Raw genomic sequence first — 6,897 nt, forward strand, 5'->3', positions numbered from 1 at the left:
ATATGCTTTAAATGATAAACCAGAGAGAAACCAAAGTCCTGCAATAATGACATGAGTTGAATGGCTTAGATAATATGAGAGATAAAAGGAAAAGGAGTTTGCATAAATTTTTGATTCAAATGGGGAGCCTATGTTCAATGATCCAAAATTCTTCAACACCTTTCTTGAGAAATTGTTCATTGGGATGAAAAGGAAATATGTCTTTTATGAGCTCCCATATTAGGATCATCTTAACATTTCCCACTTACTAGATCTCATGCATATATTTAAAAATGTTTCATCTTCTTTATGGAGCCACATATCATCGAAGTACAGTGACGCATTGGTTGTTAGGAGAGATGTTATTTCTTCAAAAACTAAAAAGAAGCATTGGCCAAGACAAGAAACTAGAGGAGAGGTTCGTCACTCTTGATCTTTCAAAGAAGGTGATGTCCCATGAATTTTAAAGAAAGATTTTATTTCTTTGGTGAAGGAAGTCATAAAGAGTGCGAGGATGCCTTATTTATATTGGCCTTCACTACGACACTAATTCACTGTGGAATACCATTTGTCAGGGTTAAAATCAATTTATGTGAAAAACATCATTTTATTATTTTATTTTTATTTTTATGTAATGGGATATTTTATAATTAATTTTTGTACAATGTACTATTTAGTGTGAAATGTCATTATCCTCTCCTTGTGTGAGGGTGTGTGAACCATGACTTCCCCTAAGACCTGCAACATGTCATACCTAAATTGTTTGCATTCGTACATTGGATCACATCAAAGGAGATTCATATGGATAGCATTCCATGGTGGCATCAAGATATAACTCAGATTATTTGTATGTTTGAGAAGGAACTGTTGATGAGTTTCATGGAATTACAAGTTCATCTTATAATTTACCTAGTAGATGAGGTTAAGTTAGTTGGGGTGGTTTGTTGTCATTGAATGTTCTACTTAGAGAGGTACATGAAGAAATTGAAAGGTTTTGTTTAATAAAGGGATTCACCCGAGGGGTCTATGGCATACATGTATATATCATCTGAGTCTTTCTATTATTCCAGTGAGTACAAAAAATAGATCAACAACACACAAGGTGTGGAAATTTGGGATGACGAAAGGGATGAAGACAAAAGAGAAGTTAATCTTCTTGAAATGAATGCAAAGAGGAACATGATAAAGAGTAAGTGCATGCTTATGATTTGTCAAATTACTAGATATATTCTCATTGAACTTCATATTAATGCATATTTTGATCTCATACATACTATATCTATCTATCTATATATATATATATATATATATATATATATATATATATATATATATATATATATATATCTGTTGGCTTGATTTCATTAACGAATTCAGAGATTGAAGACATTAACAAATTATTTCTTTACAATATGGAATCGATACAATCGTGGGTCGCATTGTACGGAAAAAAGAGGAGGAAATGGGTTAGTTACAAAAATAATTCAAACGGTTGAATGGTATAAGCATGACTTATCCTGAACATATAAAAGAAAATTTGTCAATGGCATGCCTTAATAGTTGGCTTGTTGATCAAGTCAGTGAGAAATGTGTTTGATTTGGTCATTACCGACATGTTGTAGAGGATGCGCTAAACATAAGGATTTGGTGTAGCAACTCAGTAATTGTAACATCTTTCTGTATAGTTTTAACTTCATACTGTACCTTTCAATTCTAACATATGTGTGTGTGTGTTTGTGTGTTATATTTATGTCTATGTTCGAGTTATTAGACACATGACAATGTAATTTTTTCACCTTTTTATTGTTTCATTTGTTCCCAGTTATGTGGGCATATAGACATCATTCTCACATGGAGGATGTTGATGATGGATGCATGACACGAGACTATGGAATGGAAATCAACTTCGACCAATCTAGTCGTGGTAGCCACTAGAATTAAAACCCAATGCACAGGATGTTAGGTTACGTTGGAAAGATACAAGAGATCATTCAAGTGGACTTTTATTCATTCCAATGTGTTATTTCAAAGTCCCATTAGTGGGTCACCTTTTATTAGAATAATGTAAAGGAAGACCATAATAGTGTGTTGATATCTATCAATTCTAGAAATATGTGGCATCAATCTAGGGAGGCTTATTTTTTAGCAAATCACTGCAACTGGGTATTTTTTTACATAGATGTGTTGGATAGGGATTGGTGGTTTGTATTAAGACATAACCCTATATCAAAACATATTTTTTGAGAACAACAGTGAGGAAGATAATCAGGGTGATGACAATGGAGAGAGATATGCACTTGTGTTGTTTCATCATTTATACTATTGTTATATGTTTTTGTTTTCTTTATTTTGCTAATTATATTATTTTTTTATTTGTCTTGCTAGAATTTTATAATATAATTGGTAAGATTCACAAATGTTTTTACACATTTATTGCAGTGGAAACATTTTTACACTTAAAACTATATATTTCTAATTATGTACAATATCCACAATAATAAGGATTCATGGTCACAGACCTTCTCAAATAGGAAAATTAGAACAAAATAGTGAATTTAGAAATAACTTTGAATATTTAGTCTCGATTTACTATTTACTGGTTTATTAAACCATTTACATTTTTTTTCTTCTTATTTAGTTCAAAATCAATAAGAGGCATTTGTTTGACTATCAAATAGACTTGGTGATGCATTTTTCTTTCCTCTATAGATTATGTAAAATAATTATCTGTTTTTATGTATTTATAAGTAAATTATTTAAAATAGACATTTCTTTATAATTTTAGCAATAATAAGTGAGAAGGATACATAATAAGGTGTTGCATATGATATATTATTAAAATATATCTTCTGAGAATGATCATTGAAGGTCACGAGCCCAAGCCATATACATCTTAACATTGAAATTCATGACCCTAATCCATATGCATCGCGTCGCTAATTTGAAGGACATCAACTGTACAATACGATAGTGGCATGAAAGGCATGCCTACAAATTTTCACAATGTTTGATGTGTGACTGATATGGCCCATGAGACCCTATTTTGATATATTTTCTCCATATCATGCCTTATAATTTCACTCTTATTTTACCATTTGAACTCGCATCGTTTAAGAAAGTATAAACTTTTCACAGTTTTATTTTTGAAATCCATGGCACCATGGTTATTTGTAGCAGGGACCTATGAGATCTAGGTAAGACACATGGAGTATGTATTTTAGGACAAACATTAGGTCTTCTCCCTCTCTTTGGCCTCCCATGCTTGGGCCATATTGTATGGGTCCGCCATTTGTTTCTACTCCCTCTGAGATCTAGGTAAGACACATGGAGTATGTATTTTAGAAAAAACATTACGTGTTCTCCCTCTCTCTATCCTCCCATGGTTGGACGATATTGTATGGGTCCACCATTTGCTTCTACTCCCTCTATTGACGTCTTCGCTACATGATTGACATATAAAATACACCAGCCTCATAGACAACATACACACTATTTTTATTAAATGTAAAATGTATTTTTTAATATGAAAACATAAATTTCAATTAAAAAAAAATCATCGGTGCACCAAAAAGACAGTCATGCAGTGTCTCTGGTGCATTATCAAACATAACTGCACCAAAAATTGTGCACACACACATATGACACAGGGTTGTTGGTCCAAAAATTTAATTTTTCATTGCAGTGTGTGACACTTATGCATTGATGTGCAAGTATAACCTTAGTGCACTAGTACAGAACATTCACTTTATCAAACACACCGAGCTATAACAATATCTTTAAATATTATTTTTACAGTGTCTTTGGTAAATTTGATCTCTCTCATGCATGTGAAACATATCAAGCACAGTGCATTTGTGATTATGATTAAGAGGCATTTGTCTCACATTATAATAGACTTGGTGATGCATTTTTGTTTCCTATTTAGATTATGAAAAATAAGTATTTACTTTTATGTATTTATAACTGAATTATTTAAAGTAGACATACCTTTATCATTGTGAACATGATGTAATGAATTTTAGTGACTATCTGGTGGTGGTAAGAATGTGGTAAAAAAGTATTTTTTAAGTTGCGCATTAAGAAATAATCAAATATATTATTTGCCAAAAGTTTAAATCTAATATAGTATCATTTTTATATGATTTAACTCATATTTATTATCAAAAAGAGTTAAGTTTGAAATATCACAATAGAAAATAAATAACCAAAATAACACGAAAATGTTATATATTTATTACTAGAAAAAAGTTCACTTGCCTCTTTAAGGGAGAATTTCCAATACAGAAAATCCCAAGCACAACTTCACTTAGAGAGAGAAATTTCTAACTTAAATTGGAAAGAGTTGCTATAAATATTAAATTTAAATTTCTTGAATATCTCATAACTTTAGTAATAATTAAATTTTATAGAAATATTTTTTTTTTAAGTTATATTAAATCTAAACTAATTGCACCAAAAGGCACTCTATAGCGCAGTATGGGATAGATGTTGTCACGTACTATTTCATTTAAAAATAGTAATTAATCTCGTATCAATTTATATAGATAAAGTAACTGAAAGTAAAAAAAAAAATATAGCTTTTTAAATTATGAGGAAAACATGTAATAAGTAGAAAATATAATTTATTTTTTACTACAAAGAAAATATGTAAATTTTTCACATGACAAGAAATAGTATTATTGATATTACATTATGTGGAATTCATTCTGGGTTCCATTTACATGTGATATTTAAAACAAAAATATATTTATAACAAAGAATATTTTACCGTCAACCATAAGTTAAATATTTCAATGTGTGTATTAAATAACATAATTTTATACATAATTTAAATTGAGAAAATTCTTATTCCATTAATAGTTTCTTTCTAATTCAATGTATGAGAGATATGTGTATTTTTCCAATGTTTAATATGGATTTGATATGAAGTCTTTTAGAAAATATTAATAATAAAAAATAATTAAATGTATACATACAAGAAAAAATAATGGGGCATATTTAAGCATTTTAGTGTGGAGAAAGTGAGTTATAAAAACTACATATATATTATATTAGCCTAGATCCATCTTAACTCTGGATCTACCAAGCACCTAGAGGGATGAAATTTCTTTTCACTTTAAAATCTGTTTGCATCACAAGAGATTTGATCCCTTTAAGTGACTAGTAGATCCAGAGTCAAGATGGATCTAGGCTGGTTATAAAAAAATTGCTTTAAGTTTCTTAAATTTGACAATAGATTGAATTTTATAAGCAAGTATTGAATTAGTTAAATTGTATTTTTGAATAATATTTTATAATTTGACTTAAGTTTTTTAAATTTGACACTAGATTGAGTTTTATAAACCAATATTGAATTAGTTAAATTGTGATGCAGGAGCTTCCAGCTCACCATGACTAGGTGAAGTCTCTGCAAGGAAAAGTGGAATTTACTTTTATTTAGTCTTTTTGTTGGTTGACAGGAAAGTAGATAGGACTTTTATTATTTTATTTTATGTTAGTTAAGGGTAGTTGAACAGTTATAGTCATGTGTTGATCTGTTGTTAACAAACTGTGATTATCCTTTTATTTTAAAGGGAAAAGACAAATGTAGTTGAAGAGGAAATCTTGTCATAATATAAACGAATGTCTAATAACAAGTAACTGTAAGAGTCGGTAACTGAAAAAGAAGAAACTGTACAGTTTCATTAACTGGAACAGGGAACCTATAAATGTAACAGGACAAACCAAAGAAGGGGTTCAGTCCAATACCTCTCGCACTCAGTTAAGAAATAACAACAAAAATTATGTCTATCTGTATGCCTATCATGATTCATTATGATTTTCAGTTTTTGAACAATTGAATACATAGTTAACTATTCATAGATTCTTGTAAACAAATAATTCCTTACGGTTCTGAAGGTAAAGAACCAGTGTATGCAGCGAAGACCAAAGAACAGATCTCAATACAAGGGTTTGAAAATTCGTTAAAGCAGATAACGGGAGAAGCCAAGATTTCATACGACCAAACATCTACAGGCCGAGTAACAGTTTTCAACTACAATTCAAGTGACGGCCATATCACATTGCCAACAAAATTATAGGGTTCATTTAAAAAATCCACGATATACTTCAAGAAAACAAAGGTGTTTAACAATAGCTCCAACCATAGAAATTCTGAGAAGACAAAGAACATATATAACCAGGTAATTTGAATCCAGTCTTATTACATTTATGCCAGAAATATTTTCTTAAATAACATTACACAACAGAACTGTAAGGCCGAAGCCATGCATGCTCAAACCCTGAGCCATGAACCCTAGGTGAGGGTTTTCAAACAAAGCATTCGAATCCAGTATAAGTGCATAAACCCTGGACGTTAAACCCTAAGTGAGGGTTTTGAAAGGAGCCGCCATCACAACCTAGAACGACAGTCGACACACAGTAGAAGATCGGAGTCCCAATACAACTGAGCATCGCTCACAAAGAGCATTTGACAAACCCATTTAATTCAAAAAGTGACAGGGTTTAGAATACTAGAATGAAGAGCTAACATAAGTTAGAGGAGGCAGAGCCTACCATGCAAAACCATGATGGAAAATCCCAAACCCTCCAACAGCAAACCCTTGATATTTGCATAACCAAGAATTTACGGGTGTTAGTGGACGCATGGCAAACGAAGTGGAAGTATAGAACCAGGAAGAATCAAAAATAAATCATTGAGACTGCCAATGTTACCTGAGAGTTTGTTGTGAGGATTGAGATAATCGTTCCACCAACAGCGCTGCTAGACTAGAGAACAAGGTGCATTCAGGTCAGAACTTGTAAGAGGAAACTTATCCGTTGAAACAGAGACAGAGAGATTACCTTTGCATCAAGCCTGAGACCAGAGAAAGCCATCGAGCCAAAACCCGAAGACAAGTAGACAACGAGTTGCCAACC

The sequence above is a fragment of the Pinus tabuliformis genome, chromosome Q (assembly GCF_031772625.1).
Source record: "Pinus tabuliformis cultivar Carrire ecotype Pingquan chromosome Q, CPIR1, whole genome shotgun sequence".
NCBI classification, from domain to species: Eukaryota; Viridiplantae; Streptophyta; class Pinopsida; order Pinales; family Pinaceae; genus Pinus; species Pinus tabuliformis.